We start from the raw sequence: 20,257 nt of genomic DNA, 5'->3' as shown, positions 1-20,257 counted from the left end.
TTCCTGAAATTGTGCTATTATGTATTTTTTGTTGTGATCTCTGTACTGTATTTTATTGCATTTTATCCTTGCTGTAAAGCACTTTGTGATTTTATCTATGAAAAGTGCTATATAAATTAAACTTACTTACTTACTTACTTACTTACTTACTTACTTACTTACTTACTTACTTACTTACTTACTGTCAGAGGTTAATTCACCCGTTCCGGTGTCGGTCTTAGATGCAGCCGCTCCTCGTCTCGTCCTGAGCAGACTGCAGTTCTTTGAGTACGAGTCGGTCTCGTTTATCTGCGAGCGGAGTCGGCTGAGGAACTCGGTGGAGTTTGTCTCGTTGTGCGCCAACAGGAAAGAAATGCAGACGGTGAACTGCACCATCCTGGATGTGTTTCAACGAGACAGTGGACTGTACTGGTGTGAGGCTGCGGGAGGACTGAGGAGTAACATCGTCAATGTCACAGTCACAGGTACCTGACCCATGTTCACACAAGGTCACCAACCGCCGCCTACATCGCACCCCTACTGCCCCTTTCCCCTGCTGTTAAACCGGCCTGCCCTCCCTTCCCATGAATCAGTCTGCCATCCAGTCCTCCCATTAAGCTGGCCAGCTCTCCCTGCCTCCCTTGCCTACCAGAAGCTTCCTCCTTCAGCTGTTGTTAACATTTCCATGTTTCTCACATTCTCTGTTGTAAACTGTTTTCTTGTCTGTAACAACATCTATTGTACGTCTGTCCGTGTTTTGCATCCCCTCTGATGTATAAAGGGCATGAATGAGCTGTACTAACATTTCCATATTTCGCACATTCTGTGACATAAACTGTAAACTGTCTTGTCTGTAACAACATCTATTGCACGTCTGTCCGTCCTGGGTGAGGGATCCCTCCTCTGTTGCTCACCCTGAGCTTTCTCCAATTTTTCCCTGTTAAGAGGGTTTTCTATGGAGTTTTTCCTCAGTCGATGTGAGGGTCTAAAGCCAGGGACACACCGAGCCGATCGTCGGGCGTCTGGCCTCGTCGGACGGCATCGGCAGCTCGTCTGTTTGGTGTGTTCCTCTCCGTCGGGGAGCCTCGGCTCTTGTCGGATCTCGTCGGGGCCGATTGAACATGCTCAGTCGGGACTCGTCGGCCGTCGTGAGAGTATACTCGTCGGGTACTCTGATTGGCTGTGTGCTAGCTATGGCGATTCTGATTGGCCGTGCCCTAAGCGAATCAGCACGGTGTGTGGGAGGGACGGAAGTGACCACAGTAAACAAACGGTGTCCTAGCCTAGCCTACAGTAAAAATGGTATATAAAATAAAAAGAGGAGTAAAGCAATATATTATGCGGCAATATAAATATATATGTAAACATCAAAGATGTTCAATCAAACCCACATAGTTTGAAACAACGTTCAAAACACACACAGCTCACAACTAAGCATATAAAGCCCGCTAGCTTAATGCTAACGTGTAATGTAAAACACCATAGACGGGCTAACAGAAATTAGCATCGGCTATCGCCAATTCGCGGCAACCGAGCCACAGCAGTAAGCTTTAATTTCGGCTTTAGCGCTGTTAAAACATGGCTGGTTAAATTGTTTTGGGGAGATTAATGTCGGTCTCATTGATGAAATTAACTGTGGCAGTGGCATTAGTTTGTTTGAATGAACAGTGAGCAGAGCTGCCCCTGGTCTGTATTGGTCTGTATTTCTATGGGGGAGTCCTCGCCACTCAGTCGCTCTGGTGGGCAGTCGGGGCAGTGTGTTTCACTTTTTCCTTTCTCCCGACGAGAGGCGACAGACTCGTCGGCCAAAGCCGTCGGCGTCGGGACGCGTCGGGAAGCGTCGTGGCGGTGTTTCAGGGGCTTAAGGGTGTTGTTATGATGCTATGTGAAGCCCTTTGAGACAAACTGTTTGTAAAAACCAAGGGGGCAGTTGTTGGTCTGAGAAGTGAAGTCACTTCTGCGTTCAAAAAACGGCAATCCCCTCTGCTTCCTCTGGGGGCTGGCTCCAGAAGGGAGCAACTCCAATTGAGCCCCCGACTTTACAGCTTAAAAAAAACATATCTACAGCCTGGTACATTTTATTTTTCTGGTCTGAACCGATAGTTTCTACCGCCGCACACACTCTGAGGGGGGTGAATTTTTTTAAAACTCTACCGTTTTACTGTTATTAGGTAAAAACTCTGGCCAATTAGGGCGCAGAAACGTTGAGTGACAGGTCCGGAGACCGCTAACCGCCGCACCTCTCCAAATATGGAAAGTAAAATCCAACATGGCGCAGTTCAAACCCCCGTAGTAGCGGCACAAAACAGACTTCCCCAAACCAATGGGTGACGTCACAGGTGCTACGTCCATTCTTTTTACAGTCTATGGTAAAAACGGGCTATATAAATAAAATACCCTTGCCTTGCCTTGCCACATAGTTCACCACATGGAAACCATACCGTGTACATGTCACTTAAAATCATTTATCCTCATAAAAACTACATATAAAACCTGTTGGAATCAATCCACGCATTAACATAAAGGTTTACCCAATATGGTTAATTGAATCAATTTCATATTACTGATATTACACGGACATTGTTAACAAGATATAAACTGTATATTTGTCTTATAATGATGATGATGATGTGTCAGGTGGCTCAGTGATCCTGGAGAGTCCTGCTCTTCCTGTCATGGAGGGAGATCCTGTGACTCTGCGCTGCAGAAACAAGACGACTTCCACCAACGTCACAGCTGTTTTCTATAAAGACGGCGTCTCCGTTCAGACGGGACATAGCTCAACCATGAACTTCTCCAGAGTGTCCAGATCTGATGAAGGACTCTACAGCTGCAGCATCTCTGGAGCTGGAGAGTCTGCAAACAGCCGTCTGACTGTGATTCACAGAGAAGGTGTTTGACTGTTTCTTCTCAACACGTCCCTGACTCATCTTGACCTCTTTAAACCACTGAATGTTTCATTGTGTCCAGGTGTGATCCTGGAGATCCCTGCTCTTCCCGTCATGGAGGGAGACGCTGTGACTCTGCGCTGTTGGAAAAACACATTGTCCAACGTCTCGGCCGTCTTCTACAAGGACGATGTCTTCATCGGGACCAGCTCCACGGGAACCATGAACATCCACCACGTCTACATGTCCCATGAAGGACTGTACAAGTGCAGCGTCCAGGGAGTTGGAGAGTCAGCAGAGAGCAGACTGACCGTCACAGGTGAGAGGAACGTTTCAAAATAAAAGCTTGCAGTTTGACAGTTTGTTTCATCTTCATGAAACTTATATCACACTTTGAGGGAATTTCTTCAAATTTGGTGCAAACGTTCATTACCATGAAAACATGAACTGATCAGATGTTGTCAAAGGTCAAAGGTTACGGCCGTGGTTGTATTGAGCTCACAAAACAAATTTTGGCCTCATGAACACAAGATCCTGAGGAAGCATTTTCCAGTTTACCCCAAAGATTCATTTGGACTCAATGACAAACTGAGTCTGGTTATCAGAGGTCAAAGGTCACTGTGGCTTCATAATGTACATTGATGACATTTTCTATCCAAAAGGTCAAGATCACAGTTTGTAGCTGCAGGTGTACCATTTACCTCTGTTCCTTCTGTTTAGTCGTGTTCATCTTCTTACAGCAGATTATTTCTGTCGCCTTTGCAGAACTCCACAGAGACACTTCAAGAGACACTTGTCTCTTCTCAGACAACTTCATCCATGTCGTTCTCCTCATGAGGACCATCTTCACCATCATGCTGGTGGTTCTGCTGCTCCTGCTACTGGGACTATTTCACTTTGGGAAACTCAGACTTTCACAGAAAAAAATTGACGACAGAAACACAGGAAACTCTTCAAGGACACAAAGACAGTGCTGTGGTGTGTTTTAATTTGATCTGTGTGTGTGACTTGAGGTGTTTGTGCTGGCTGTTGTCACCAAGGTGAAAAACCACAGAGAGACGTGACACGTACATGGAGCTGTCAGAGCGTCTTCAGGGTTTTATTTAGATGCTACTGTACAGATGCAGTTTGTCATTAAAACACATTAGTCACATGGGAAACTGAAGACACGGCCACAGTTTTAACCAAGCTGAAAATAATAAAGACCAGCTGTGAAGGCTGTTATTTTGTGATGACCATAGTTTTCCAGCTGATACCATGGCTTCAGTCGCATTAATTTCCTGGTGTAGAAACCTGGATCAGGCCCTGAGCTTGAGGTTGCTCCAGGTTGAGAGGTTAAACAGTAGAGAGCATCAGGATGGTTCAATGAGCTGTTGTTCCAGTTTATATCTTTTGGTATTTTGTTGTGTGTTGTTTAGTTTCACCCCTCCGTCAAGGCAACATACTGGCAAACAAATGTATCAGTTAAATGTCATGAGAAGTTAAATCAACACCTTTGCACGTCACATGTTCATGTTTCTAGTGTCTGTTGTTGGACTTTCTGTCTCAGGTTAAAAACCACAGAGCTACTGACTGACACATCAACTATTTATATAAAGGTACATGTTGGTTTTCTCTCTGCTGCTCTGTGGTTGGTTTTAGACGCTGCAGATAGAGCTTCTCACATACAAACCTTCATGGCCAACAGTTTTGATATGTTAGCTAGCTGATAACTCTCTCTCTCAGTCCTGTCACAGAAAATATATCAGGTTGAATCTCAATATCTTTTTAATTTTCAGTTTTTTTAAAATCATTTTATTAATTGAAGTGTTTTCAATCTATTTCATGTATTTAAGAATCTTCAACTCTGACCCCTCTGCCTGACCTTGCCACAGAATAATGACATAGGAAACAATGACCGACAACGGTGATGATGAAACAACAACCTGCATCATGAAACCATGAATCATAAATGACATAAATACACAGGAAACATGAAGATGAAACTGAAAACACCTTCACACTCAAGGTTTAAAAACATCTTCAATTTTAATTCAGAAGATTTTTGGTTTTATACAAAATTCAACCAGATTACAGTGTTCAAGGTAAAAATAAAACATAAACAAGTGATGACGTCTACTCTACACAGATGTTGTTTTATGTTCAAACTGTCAATAATTTACATAAACTACTGAAGATATGAAAACACTCATAAATCATAAATGATGATCATGTTATGTGTAGAAGTTCAAAAACCTGAAACACAATTAAATATTAAACTACATCAGCAAATGTCTTCAGAGTTATGGACGAGTACATCTCGCCACAGGCTGTAACAAAAATCAAAAAAGAGGTTGAGGATAAAATGAACAAAATATAACATAATCAGGCAAATGTGATGTAATAACATAATATAACATGATGTCAGACCTCTCCTGTTGAGTTTATAAGTGTTGCTTTAACCAGCTCTCCATGTTCCCACGCGCATTTCCTCCAGATCTGTGAATGTAGAGTTGGAGAAGATCAAAGCTGTGAATTATTATTATTATTATTAATCTTTATTGCAGACACAACAAGCGGTCCATATCAACAACAATTGTTCTCTCCATGACAGAAACCCTGTGTTCACCTGCAGCTCTTTGACATATGAAGTGTGTTTGTCACATAGAGTACAGCTCAGGCTGTGAGGAAAGTCCTATCATGTTTCTGTTGCTCTGTGGAAATTGTAGAGTCTAGTGTTTGTAGAGCTGCATCGAGAAATGGAGAACTACTTTTAAAAACAAGTGAAACTCACAGTCTTCGTCTGTCCTGGCTTCAGGGTAGACTCGCTGATTGCGATGGTGTCTTTTTCCTTGCTGAACTCCAGTTGTAACTTCCAGTTCTTCAGTTTCAGCTTCTGTTTGAAGGAAAGTGGATCATGTCAAACAGGATGTGACAACATGAGACAGACTACTGTAAATAACCATGAAGGACAATAATCACTAAACTTCACTAAGAGTTTCTTCTTGTTGATAAAGGAGAAGCTCAGCTCAAATCCAGCTTCTACTGGGAAACACACATTTCTTCTCTGATCTTCACTGACAAGAACTTTACCTTAGATGAGTCGTTTCTGAGATCAACAGATTCCCCAGATGAGTCTGTCATAATGATGCAGCTTTTGTCTATTTTGTCCTGGCTCTGTTGGCTGGATGTCTAATGGAGGAGGGAGAGGAAAAATACACAGTTACCAGTTGATAAAACAAATTTCATGAGATGACAATAATGACACAGATGACAAACCTCAGTCTTTGTGCTCTGCAGCTGTTTTTTCAGTTCACTCTTTTCTTCCTCCCATTGCTTCTTCTCTTCTTCATACTGAGTGTAGATAGAGAGACACAGAGGTGAGAGGCCAGGGAGTGAACTACTGGTATAAGCTGGTATAAGACTAGAACCAGGATATTAGTATCTCACACCAATGTCTAAAGTGTTAAGTGATTCAATAATTAAACAGAAGGTTTCAGCAAAAACATGACATTAAAGGGATAGTTCACCCAAAATTGAAATTTCACTCATTATCTACTCACCCTCATGTGGACTAAGGGCTGGGAGAAGTTTCAGAGTCCTCCGTGGCTTCTCTGAGTTACAGAGGGTCTCGGCGTAGCAGTGCATGTCCATATAACGGTGGCAAATGGATACCAACTGTCTTCGTAACAAAAAGACACACCAAAAAACATCCAAATACCTCCATGCTGCTCATATGTAATGTCCCTCTTGTATTGAAGTCCCGAAATGCAAAATTGTCCCGAAAAAGCTCCTCTTCCCGGTTCGTCCAAATTTGACAAACCGGGAAGAGGAGCTTCGAGAAGCTTCCGCTACAAAACAAGCTTGAAATATAGACTTATTTAATTTTTTTTCGGAACAATTTTGCATTTCGGGGCTTCAATACAAGACGAACATTACATACGAGCAGCATGGAGGCATTTGGATGTTTTTTGGTGTGTCTTTTTGTTACGAAGACAATTGGTATTTGCAACCATTATTACCAATACTTCATATATGGACATGCACTTCTACGCCGAGACCCCCTGTAACTCAGAGAAGCCACGGATAACTCTGAAACTTCTCCCAGCCCTTAGTCGACATGAGGGGGAGTAGATAATGAGAAATGAGAATGTGAAATTTCAATTTTGGGTGAACTATCCCTTTAAACAAATCTTGTGTACAGACACAAGAAAGAGAAACATGCAGCTAAATAATCCTTCAAGTTAAACATGAAATGATGAACCTGTTTGTTCTGGTCCTCCAACTTCTCCTTCACTTCCTTGAGCTGCTCAAGTTCATGAAACAGAAAACAAAAGAATGAGATTAAGGCATTTAAAAGAAAAAAACTGAAATTTACCAAACTACCAAAGGTAGAATGAAATAGCTTTGAAACAAGATAAGAAGATGGCTAAAGAGAAGGTGTTTATACAAAGCACATATGAACCTCTTTCAGCTCTTTATTCAGGCTCTGAACTTTGGTTTCAGCCTCCTCCCTTGCCTGCTGCTCCTTCTGCAGTTTCTGTTTGGATATGAGTTTCCACTTAAAATGCAAATGAAAGAGAACACAGACAAGAAGATGAAGAACATTTCTATTCAAAAGGGAAAGTTACAGATCATATCACAACATGCCTGATATGTGATTGTTGTAGTTTGGTGTGTTGGGCAGAACTGAAAACACCTCAGATGTCTGAACTTCAGCTGCTTTTCATGACTGAAGAGAAAATTGTGAGCTCATTCAGTGTTGCATTGATCTGTAGGTTTGCTTTGCTGAGTTAAGGTAAGGTAAAGTTCAATGAAAAAAAAAATCGTCTTGGGCACTGTCCTGTGCTGTGGTCATCAAAAGTAACATTAAATAGATTAAAACAATCATTGAAAACCATGAGCCAGTTAAAATAAATAAAAGCAAAAATAAATGGATGTATAAAATCAATCTTAGGAAACCTGCTTTGTCACTTTTTTTTTTTTTTCAAAATTGGAAAATCAGTGTGTGTTAGCCTGTACCATGTTCACTTACTGAAGAGACGTGAGACCTGGTTGAGGCAGCTCTCTCTAAGTGAGGCTGGAAGGAAATAAAATCAGATTTAATTAAGCATGTACTGTATATGTTCCTGCAACCAAAGGAAAAAAAAGTTGTCCAATTTATTTATTTTTGTCGTCGTTTGTTGTGTTGGACCCAAAAAATATCTTGCAATTTAGATTTTTATTTTAAATATCAATTACACAATTAGAGCCTGTATCTGCATTTTGATTATTTCATCACAACCTCAATGACAGAGCAGAGGTTAGAGAAGAAGAACAGGTAGAAACATAGGAAAATTGAAGAAAAAATGAGTTGAACCTTCATCTCCAGCATGTCCTCCGGTGTCTGCAGATTCTGATCCATGAGCTGCTGCAGCTCAGTTTGTTTCTTCTCAAACTGAAGAGAGAAGACAAAGAGACAAGATCAGAGACTTGTATTAACGGTGATTAACAATTGTAAGCAACATAACAGTTAAAGCTGCTGAGACCAAATGAACATCCTTCACGAATATATTTCTATGACGTTCCAACGTGTTTCTGTCTTTAAACTGAACAACATGATGTTCTGACAGTTTGAATGATGAATTAAATGTGATTTAACTCAGTCTTAAACTGTGAATGATGTCAAAGGAAGGACCCCTTGAGCTAGTAAGAAAATATGAACACAAACACATATAAAAGCTACAAATCTGAACCTCCTCAGTCTTGGTCTGGAGCTGAGTCTTCTTGGTCTGCAGCACAGACGTCAGTATTTCTACTCCCTGCTCAACTTTCTTCTCTCTCTCTTTCAGTTCTTCTCTGGTTGGACCCTGGATCATATAAATACATGTGATTGAAGTCACTGCACAATGTCAGAAACAAATGCAGCATCAGGTCATTGCTAAACTCTTCTCGGTCTTGTGGTTGGTAACATCAGGACTTACTTGAATACTCCATTGATAATGGGCGAGTTCATCCTTGATCTTCTGCAGCTGTGAGGGAGGAGACAGACAGAGACATGATGACCACTTTAAAGTTCAATTCTACAACCCAGGAGCTCATCATACAGTCAGTGGACTTTATCTGAGACATCATGTCACTGAGTGGAGGTGAGGTGAAGAAAATCAACTAGACATGTGAATCAAAGCTGAAGGGTCAATATTAAAAAATAAACCTCTGAGTTCTTGATGTCCAGCTCTTTCTTCAGCTTTTCCTCCAGCATCTTCAGCTCGTCCTCCGTCCTCTGACTGTCTTCACTGAGCTGCTGCAGCTCAGCTTGTTTCTCTTTAATCTGGGAGGAGAGAGAAGATGAAGACCAGATGACAGACATCTTCATTTCTCCATGTTTAAAACCACTGACCTGAACAAACTGACTGTTGCGTGGAAGGACAAACCAAAATCAGTCTGTTATATTAATAAAGAGGAGACAAACCTGTTCCTTCCGGTCACAAGCTGATCTCTCAAAGTTTTCACTCAAAAGTGAAGAAACATTGTTTTAGAGCATTTGAAAAATGAAATTTCAACTTTTCATTTGACAGAAATATGATCATGTCACTTCCCTTCAAAAGTAAGTCATCCTTTCATTCTTTGCTTTTCTCTCTTACAGCTGTTTTTGTTTTTTCTTTGTCTCTTTGGAAACTCAGATCATGTTGCTCGGTGTAAAGATTTCATATACTGCTTTCTCTGACTTTGATTTCCTTCATGTTGTTTTTTTCTCCCTTGCCTGCACCACTGTTTCTTTACTTACATCATTTCCTACATGGTACTCTGGCATGAGCCCCATGCGCTCTTCTCCTCCTTCATCACCTTTATCGCTGTGGTTTCTCTTGGTCTCTGCAAAATATAAAAAATACATTCACTTATACGTATATACGATTTTAACAATTAAAGGTAGCGTTGGAGATCCTGGAAAAACGGTTCAAGCAGGCCACATTTTGAAAATACACAGAGTAACGTCCCAGCCCCTTTCCTCAGAAGCCCTGGAGCCTTTAGAGCTCAGGAACAGGCGGCGGGTTCGCATCGAGGTCAAGCTTGGTTGCTCACGTTGGGCGCGCCGCAAAATATCACCTTCACAATGCAACACTGCACGGCATCGCAGCTTTTTCTCATTACTCATTCACGTGAAAGAAAACACCTAATATCATAATAAACCATCCATCATCCAGTTTAGACAAAACACTGTATTGTCACTGTCATTTGTAACTTACTGACGAATTGTTTCTTCAAGATAAAAAAGACAAATGAGATAATGATCATGATGGAAACAGCCAAAGTAACAGCCAATGTAGTGATGACAGGAGAAGAACTGGACAGGACCTTAAAGAAATCATCTGAAATGAGACAACACACAATCAGATCAGATGGTGTTTGTGTAGAACGAGACCTCAGCTGTTTGAAACTAACACAGTGTTTAAATGTAGAGTTTTACCTGCAACATGAATGTGAGTGTCTCTGGTCTGGTTGATGGTCTTCTGTTGGACTCTACAGGTGAAGCTGTTGCTGTGTCTCTTCTCCACAGTCACTCTGCTGCTGACAGTATAGAGGACATCAGGACCTCTGACTGTCTCTGTAGGTCCAGCAGAGAGCAGCTTTCCCTCAGCGTCCAGCCACAGCAGCTCAGGCTCTGGATACCAGCCTTTAGACTCACACTGTAACACCACTCCCCCCTTGTCTTTGTCAGTCCCTGCTAAACTGAGGACAGGTGACGAGGCAGCACCTGAACCTGGACAAGGGGAACATTTCAAAAATAAAAGCCAAAAATACAATATTCAATCAAAATAAGGAAAGATGCAAAAATTAGATGTTACAGTAAAAGATGTCCCTTGTAATAAATGAATCAGTGTTTTTCTTCTAACCACGGTACGTCTTTGTCCATAAAAACTTGACCAGATAACTTACTGTTTTCAAGTTCGTTTTCATGAACATTTACTTGTCTGTCAGTCATTTTTCAAAGCAAATTCATCACAAAAGCTTCAGTACAAGATTTCAGGAGTCTCTTGAAAACAGAGAAGAGAACCACAGACCAGAACAGTCAGGACAAAGCACTATAACACTATGGGTTCTCCTGCGGTCCAAATTACTGACAGTGCGGCTTGACTATAATTCAAATTTAGCACTGTATGGCAACTATTCTTAGTAACTTGCCATTTGTTGTCCATGTGGCTGTCGTAAGAGCCAACAAAGATAACTAGTAATATTGATAATGATATCATGTTGTTATGAATTATAAAAATTAAAATAAGAATAAAAAAAGTGATTGTGGTGTTGCTGAGTCTGTACATAGTAAGTCTTCATCAAAAGATATCACCAATCACTCACAGCCAACTAAGATCTGTTCTTGATAAAATATTTTCATGTCACATTGTGGTCAGATATTCTGAGATCTATCTACATTGTCCCAAAAATTCCAATTTCAGTCATGTTCAGTTCAGAGGATTATCCCCAAAGCTTCATCTTGTAGTTTGCTGAAGTATTGTGAATCATTGTGAATTACTGTCCAATTAAATTTTATTCCATTATTTTCTTGAATTTTCCTCTCCAAACACAACATTTGTCAGTACGTTTACATGCAGAGCTTAATCGAGCTATGCTCAAAATTCGATTTTGGCGTCAAGTCGGACTTCTGTCCTTGTCTCAATATACATGCAACTGAAAAAAACGAATAACTGACGGGGTCTGCCCCCTCATGCGGCGTCACCCGTTGTTTCAGCAGGTTAATACGCCCCCCTGTCCTGTTGACTTTTCTGTCACCTCGTAAAAAACTGAATATAAACAACTTAGTAAGCTTAAAGCAGATATCAGCTTCACGGCCGTTTCGGCAAATGCTGCGTTCAAGGCAGGCTTTTGAAACCGTAAGTTACAGCTTCAAGTCACAACTACGACTTGGTAGCGTTCCAGGTAACCCGTAGCTCGTGTTTTTACCATCCTGTTGTCTGTGAAAGTTCCCTATAACGGCCACTCGTAACTTCCGACCCGTGAACTCGTACCAGATCGAACTGGTATGACTTCACAGGAAGGAAAAACACAAAGTACGAGTTTCTTTGAACGCACCATGAGTTAGCAGCCCCCGCCCTTGTCAGGCATCAATTGGTCCTCGTGCTACGTCACCACATTCACGCGCATCCCTTGGCTGCACACACAGCCCTTCATGCCGTTCTCTCTCCTCATTGGATAACACTTGTATCCCACAAGGAAAATTTTCTCCTCGGGTTACAGCAGAGCAGAGTGACGGAGAGACTCGTGTTTAGGCTGAAATACTTCATGTAAGTGATTGCTGACGGAAAATAGGACTATTTAGGACTTATATTAACAAAAACATTCCACTGATATCTGCTTTAATAATAAATTCTCAACTGCAGTTCCTGACCAGACGCGCCAGTCTGGGCTGGATGCGCGCTGAGAATAGGATACGGGCTTCCTTTCTCTCTCTCTCTCTCTCTCTCTCTCTCTCTCTCTCTCTCTCTCTCTCTCTCTTTTTTTTTTTTTTTTTTTTTTAATAAAACACTCTTGCTGGTCGCGCTGTGTGAAATGCATTGAATCGGCGCTGACGTTGGTTTTTTTCTTTACTTTGCCGGGTTCGGGCGGCTTCTCTGCTCCACTTGGTGCCGTCTCTACGGTTGTGGAGCATGCGCACATGCATTGTCCAGTTATACTCCGACTAAGGTGTATACATGACGGAGAAAATCGAATTCCAATCGCATTATCTGGGTGTCTTAATCGGAGTTCTCAACTCCGATTTCAGTCGGACTAAGGTGTTTACATGCACTTCAGTTGTCCAGTTATAGTCGGATTAAGGCAATAATTCGGTTTTTTCAAGTGTCATGTAAACGTACTGAATGATTGTCACAAAAGATCTCAATTCTAATTTATCTGGATAATCCAGATGCCACTTTGGTGATTTCTGATGCCCTTTTTGATCAAGGAAAAGGGTACCCATCTTCACTGACTAGAAAACAACAAAATGCTCACTACTTACCAACAACAAGTTCAATGGAGGACTCAGTCTTCTGGTTTGGTATGAAACATCTGTATTCCCCCTGATCAGCAGGTTTCACTCTGGACAGTTTCAGTGAAATGTTTCCGTGCTTCAGTTCATCAGTGAACAGTGATGTTCGTCCTGAGTATGATGGGTTTTTCATATCTGTAAGCTCCTGCCCTCCACGCCACACATGGACAAATCTTGGCTGTAGGTCAGACCTCGACCACTCCAACAACTCAGCAGTAACATCCTTGGCAGGTTCAAGGTGACACGACAAGATGATGTCATTGCCAATTGTTGCCTCTATTTGCTGAGATGAACCAATTAACTGAGGCTGACCTGAAAAGAGAGAAGATATTTTATCTCTACTTTTTTCTACACACAGAATATGCTTATTTCTACACCACAGACTCCAGCATTTAGTGATGTGTAGCTTCTAGATCCACAGTCAGTCAGAACAGCATGGATGAGCATTGTTAGCTACAGTACAGTCTGTCAGAATCAGAATCAGCACTTGTGGTGTAGACAGCCATGTTAACTAGTTCTGCATGTAGGAATGTATCTAACAGTGACTAAGGCAGCTGTAACTGAGATTATGTCCATTGATGCAGTGGGGATGACCGTAAAATACCATACAATACCAAAGTACAGCTCATTCATGCTCTTTATACATCAGAGGGGATGCAAAACATTTGGAGAAGCAATGAGGGAATTTAAAACGCACGTAATCCGAGGCAAGGCCAAGCTGATCATGAAAAACTACTATAAAATAACATGGTGGAACACAGAAGTACTCAACTCAACAAGATGTGTACACCACAGTCCCTGATTGTTTATTTTGGTGTTTGATTGTCACTCTGCATGCATTTAAAAAAAAATTGGTGTTGCAGAGAAGGGTCAGTTTATCTTAGTGTTCAACACTGACTTTTTTTACACAACAGTCATTTATTGTCTTCAAAAATATCCCAACCTTGAAGTTACCTGTAGCAAAGGGCAGCAGGAGAAGATGGACGACCAGGACACTGACGGTTGTAAGAGGAGTCTGAATGGAGAGTCCAGCCATTTGACGGAACACGGTCTGGAAATGCACAGGTAAGCAGATGTTAAGGATAAAAACCTGTCCAGTCCAAAATAAACTCTTCAACTATGATAAGAAGCTGAGTCATTACGAATGGATTAAATAACAATTAACGTTCAATGCATGAATACAACTGAAAACTGTTAAAACAGATGCAAAATGATCGAGAACACCACATACCTGTTGCTATATGTTTCTGATTTCACCTGACATTCCTGCCATTAGGTGAATCATTAATCATTATTGAGCCATGACCATAACCCACAGTTAAATTTTAATCTGATCTTTATGAACAGCTGGACTTTGATCCTGTTTCCAGGCAACTGAGTTGATACAATAATGCACCTGCAAAGTGTAGCATACAATGTGAGGTGAGTGATTTTATCTGACATCTTACTGTAGCTTCAGTTGGTAACAATTATTCAGTCATATTTGCTGGAACTGTCATTATATTCTGATGGTCAGACATTAAATGAGTAATTTAGGACAAAATACAACTCCTCTGGCTCCACCTACAGCCTGTAATTGTATTTCTCCTCCAGTCAGGTAGAGGGAGCAGGAGGAGCAGCCGATCGCTGCTCCTACACGTCGTAGAAACTGAAAGTAAATCCGCGACTTGGTCCGACATTTCATGACGACACACCGCCAGCTCCCTCTTTTCACCTCTGTCAGCCCCCCTCCCTCCCTCCACACACTCTTGTTTCTGCTGATGTCTCTGTGTGACCTACAACAGCAAATGAGGCCATCTGTGTGAAGATAAGCTATTTCTAAACAGTTTAACTGTTAACCTTTGGAAGACAGTGGATAGATGGCACGCGTGAGCCAGATAAGTGTCTTTACAACAACACGTGCTAGAGCTCATGGGAAATGCAGTCTTCACATCGGCAAAACACTACCGCCTTTGTCCGCAGGGGTCGCCAAAATCAACATAAAATGAAAGCTCTTTTAAGTAAAGAATGTTGATACTTGTTTGAGCTGTGCTGTGGAGAGACACATAAAGATCATATATGTCAGGAGCATTGTTATTGCTGCTGGGATAAATCCTGCAAGATCATCCTCGGCAGGAATTCTGAAGGCATGGGCAGAGCACTTGTATTGTTGGGAATCCCTCTGCATCCTCACCTGGGTGGGGCCTGCAAAGACCAAATCAGCCTTTAACTGCAGAGGTGCTCCAACACTGTGGCTTTCTTCAGTTGACCAATCTTCTAAATAGCACACAGATGTTGTGGGGAAACCACAATCAACCTCGATACGGAATAAGGTTGCATGCCATCCTTTGCAGAAAGCCTAATCAATCAGGGGTTCTTGTATTTGGATCTCTTCAGGTCCGTCAAGGATGTTTTTTGAGCTCCTGAGAGTCAGAGAGTGGTTGTTGCAACCTCTTCCTGAAAGACTATAGCTTTTCTTTCATGCCCACTTGCTTGATACACAATGGACCACATGTCCTTTGCAGTTCTGCTTGCCTTGGGAACTTTTTCAACCTCCTATTGGAAACTGATGGCTACAGGTGGAAGTGCCTGGTGTTTACTGGCTTGCAGATCTGTCTATATTGTGACTTTAGTCAGGACTTTGTCTGTACCTGTATTGGCTCCCTGCCAGTACCATGGGACACCCAGTCAAGATATCACTCAAGATCTTCAAGTTATTTGAATCTGGCATTTGGTGGTATTACGAGCTTGTCAGCAAAATCACAACTGGCTCCCAGAGGATCTGCCCCCAGCACCACCCTTCTCAGGAGAATTGGCTTGTTGATTGAGCCTTTTTACTAGCTTGTCTGTCTGCCTTGCAGTGCAATAACTGCAGGTAATGACATTATCACAGAAAATATAATTTGTCTACAGACACTTTAAATACGCCAAACCACATTTGTGCCACTTCCTGCTCAAGTAGACACAGTAGCAACCACAACCACAATTTGCCATGAAAACAGAGGTGCAGGGATGGTTGATCCTCCTTGACAGTGTCAAGTTGTATCTCAAGACAGCCTCTGAGACTCTGGCCCTCTTCTGCAGCAGCATCAGAAATAACCTCCACAGGAAGAGGAAGTTGTCACGTACGTTCTACTTCAGTTGTATTTCAGCTCAACGCTCAGTCTGCAGCAAGACGACATGGAGGTCACAGCTCTCTGCTTCAGACTGTGTGAGTACTCAGTGTCACATTTCTTCTCTTTCTGTCCTCACTTTGATATGTTGCTGTTCATCAAAGCATCTGTTGCTGATTTACAACATTGCTCCTTTGTTTCTCCAGTGATGCTTGAATTTCTTCTGCTAGTTCAGAGTCTTTATGCTCAGGGAAGTGGTGAGAAAATAATTTTTAATGCTACTTTCCAATATTTTATTATGTTTTATACATCACTCTCTGTCTAAAGATTTTTGGAGGAATATTGTTCTAAACAATATTGTTTCTGTTTTATCGCTGATGAAATTTCTTGATGAAACTTCGTAATCCCACTTAGCATAAACAAATGTATGTTTATCTCTTTAAATTCAGTTCCTCTTCTAAGGAATCTAAGTTTTTGATGTTTTATTTGGGAATTTTCAGGTGCAGCTTCTTTTCGTATCACTCCAGACCGTCTGCAGTTCTTTGAGCTTGAGTCTGTCTCTTTTCATTGTGACGGCACTAGTGGTTCTGCTCGGTTAAGAAGGACCAGAAACGATGGAGAATTTACTCCAATATGCAACATGGAGGGCACATCATCAGGGTCGTCCTGCTTCGTTCCTGGACTCTATCCATCAGACAGTGGAGAATACTGGTGTGAGACTGAGGGAGGAGGAAGAAGCAACAGAATCGACATCGCCATTACTAGTACGTTCATTGCTTGTCTGACGGCACTACAGAGCTCATCTAATCCAGGTTTTTTCTTAAATTGTGACCACTCAATTTTCTAAAGATCTTTGGATCCCAATGTTCCAATTTATAATCATAATATCCTCAATTCTTCTATCTGTACCATGCATATAATTAACCTCTTGCCTCATAAAATTCTCTCCAGTTTCCAACTAAGAGTAACTCCTCTTCTTCAACATGTTCTTCAGATGGCTCAGTGATCCTGGAGAGTCCTGCTCTTCCTGTGATGGAGGGAGGTAATGTGACTCTGCGCTGCAGAAACAAGACGACTTCCACCAACCTGAAAGCTGTTTTCTATAAAGACAACGTCCCAATGAACAATAATCAAACACAAGAGATCAGAATGAACAATGTCTCCAGGTCTGATGAAGGACTGTACAAGTGCAGCATCCAGGGAGCTGGAAAGTCAGCAGAGAGCAGACTGACTGTCACAGGTGAGAGCGTTACTGTTAAATTCAAAAGGATGCATGTGTGTTGCGTCTCGGCTACTGCTTGAAGCTGAAATAGACAGTGCACTTGGGTGTGTTGGCGCTTTAAGGATGTTTTTAGCTTTCCTTAGGCAGCAGCAACTGTTCTTCCAGAGTGGAGAGAGAGCAGCCGATGATTTTCTGTACCGTGATGAGTTCAGCTGTAGAAAATTGTTTGTTATCCAATTTTTTAAATCACTGAGTGAACTCAGTGTTCTGGGAGCAGAGGATTTGACTGGCAGGTACAGCTATGTGTCATCAGTGTAAAGAGGAAAGAATCTTAGAATTTTTTTTTTTATAAAGAATTTTATAATGAAAATAAAATGAGTCCTAAAACTGAACCCTGAGGCACACTAAACTTCAAGACAACAAAGAGACAAAGTTATTAGCTGAGACACAAACCTCCTGTTTAATGGGTAAGACACAAACCATTTCACAACTGTGTAAGATGTCCATGGCCAGGATGCTGTGATAGATAGCATCAAAGGCTGCACTGATCCAGATCCAAAGATTAATTTGGACTCGAGGACAAACTGACATGTCATTGAAGGTCAAAGGTCACTGTGGCCTCAGAAAGTCCAATGATGACATTTTCAATCCAGAATGTCATAGGTCAAGATCACAGTTTGTAGCTGTAGGTGAAACGTATTCCACTCTTCCTTCTTAGTCGTGTTCGTCTTCTTACAGCAGATTATTTCTGTCGTCTTTGCAGAACTCCACAGCGACGCTTGTCTCTTTTCAGGCAACTTCATCTATGTCTTTCTCCTCATGAGGATTATCTTCACCGTTGTGCTGGTGGTTCTGCAGCTGCTGCTGCTGCTGGGACGACGTCACTGAAACTTGGACATTCACAGAAAAAACTTGACGGCAAAAACATGGGAACTTCTTGAAGGACACACACGGTGGTGTTGTGTGTTTTAATTTGATCTGTGTGTGTGACTTGAGGTTTTTGTGCTGGCTGTTGTCACCAAGGTGAAAAACCACAGAGCGACGTGACACATTCAGGGTTTTATTTAGGTGCTACAGATGCAGTTCGTCATTAGTAAAACACATTTAGTCACATGAGAAAGTAAAGACACGACCACAGTATTACACAAGCTTAAATAATAAAGACAAGCTGTGGTGAAGACTGTTATTAAGACAGCTGATTGTTCCTTATGTAATAACCCTCTGCTGTAATTAACATTAAGTTTAACATGGTTTCATCTGCTTTTACTTCCTGGTTGAGAAACATGGATCAGGCCTTGAGCCTTGAGCTTTTTCCACATTGACAGGTGAAAGAGCCGAGATCATTGGGATGGTTACAGGGTCCTGGCTGCTTAGCTGCTTTGCAGCCAGGACCCTGTAACTGAATTCTGCTCTCATGGGAACAACTACAGTCAATGTAAGAGTGGCATTTTTAAACATCAGATTTTCTTTTGTGAAGCAAAACACTTATCATTAAAAACAAATCACCAACATTCCCATGCTGTCTAGATGCAATTTATGCATTATCTGATTTTTGTTTAGATAACAGAATTTCTGACATTTTGACCATTTGTGAAATCTGCCTCGACAACTGCAGCCCGGCCGCTGACTCCCTGAGTCTATTTGAGAAGACACAAACCAGATCTCAAATTCAGACAATTAGCTCAGTGAGTTAGGAGATGGTTCTTGGTGCCAGAGGTGGTGGGTTCAAGCCCCAGCAAGGGTGAGAAAGATATGGCATCAACATTTATTTAGATAACATTTTGACCATTTTTAAAATCTGCTACGACAACAGCAGCCCAGACAGTGACTCCTTGAGTCGATAAATTAAGCTACACGCCAGTTCTCAGCTCCGGCCAATTAGCTCAGTGAGTTAGGAGCTGGTTCTTGGTCTGTCAGAGACTGTGGGATCGAGACCCAGTGAGGATGATAATGATGACAGATCAAAATGCCAGATGTCCTCAACTGGAAACACTAGACAACAGTCCTGATGGTGGTGTCACAGCAAGCTTCTGCATTCAAAAACTTTGAAAATTCACAATTCAACCATAAAATTGCCCGCTCCCGACCCAAAGCTGAACTTTTTTCACAGTTGTTTCAAATCTGCCTGCACGACTGTGAATAGCTTACTCAATTTGTGAAGCCACTGTTGACTTAGCACTTGCCAATATGCTCAGTGTGATAGACGATGGTCTTTGGTTCTAGAAGTTGTGGGATCAATCCTCAACATTGCATGCATTTGCTGTAAACACATCAGCTATTTTTTTAACAACAATTAAGGGTTTTTATAAATACACAGGATTTCCCTAGGGATCAACAGAAGTTCAGCGTTATAAATGTAATAAAGTTGATTGCTCTCCGGGGCCCCTAAGCAGGTGTTTAGTTTGCTTATGCCTTGCACCGGCTCTGTCTGTGATCTACCTGTTAACATGTTGATATACTCCAATACAATCAGAAGCTGTTCAGGCACCCTCTGCTGTTCATCCCAGGTAATTCAGGAAAGAGCTTTGTCCACATGTAGACAGAACATGCTGATGATTGCCTTACTTTATTCGTGATTAACAAATAAAAAAAAAAAAAACACCAAAATAAATCTTTTTGAACATTATTTTCATTACCAAATATTGTAGTAGAACAGCTTTTTCAAGCGGTTTGTGATGCATTTTCATTATTTAGATAGGTCACGTACTGTTTGAATGTCTTCGGCAAATTTCAAATCTGGCATTTTAATTTAGATTAACTACAGGATTGCAGTGAGATTAATCTGGATTTAAGAAAAAAAAAAAATATGCCCAGCACTGATAATCATATTATTTCAAAGTGTGGTGAATGTGCAGGTCACAACTTCTCCACAAGAGCGTTTTGGAGTTGTTGAATTGTGTATTTAGGGAAAATCAAAAGTTCTGTGTGCTGCATCTTTGCGCCTATTTCACAAAACAACATGCACCGGCAAATAAAGGTTATTACTCCTATGACTATAGAGATTATGGCAATGGGTGAATTTGTCAGATTGTTTAACTATCCCTTTAAAGCCTCACTGCAGCCTCTTGAGACT

At 41.5% G+C, this 20,257-nt stretch overlaps 1 protein-coding gene and 1 long non-coding RNA gene across 4 annotated transcripts in view; one reads left to right on the top strand and one right to left on the bottom strand.

The window, feature by feature from the left end:
• The window catches only part of LOC311001337 (butyrophilin subfamily 3 member A2-like), a 207,195-nt gene that overhangs the window by 20,288 nt on the left and 166,650 nt on the right, over positions 1-20,257 (top strand). The gene's annotated exons all lie outside the window — the stretch shown is intronic.
• LOC311001398 overlaps positions 8,647-20,257 on the bottom strand; it is an 80,447-nt gene continuing 68,836 nt past the window's right edge. The window contains exon 3 of the long non-coding RNA XR_014596173.1: positions 8,647-8,695. This is a non-coding gene — a long non-coding RNA (uncharacterized lncRNA). The remainder of the gene's footprint in view (positions 8,696-20,257) is intronic.

This window comes from Trachurus trachurus (assembly GCF_905171665.1).
Source record: "Trachurus trachurus genome assembly, chromosome: 18".
Taxonomy (NCBI): domain Eukaryota; kingdom Metazoa; phylum Chordata; class Actinopteri; order Carangiformes; family Carangidae; genus Trachurus; species Trachurus trachurus.
This window is presented reverse-complemented; position numbering and strand designations above follow the sequence as displayed.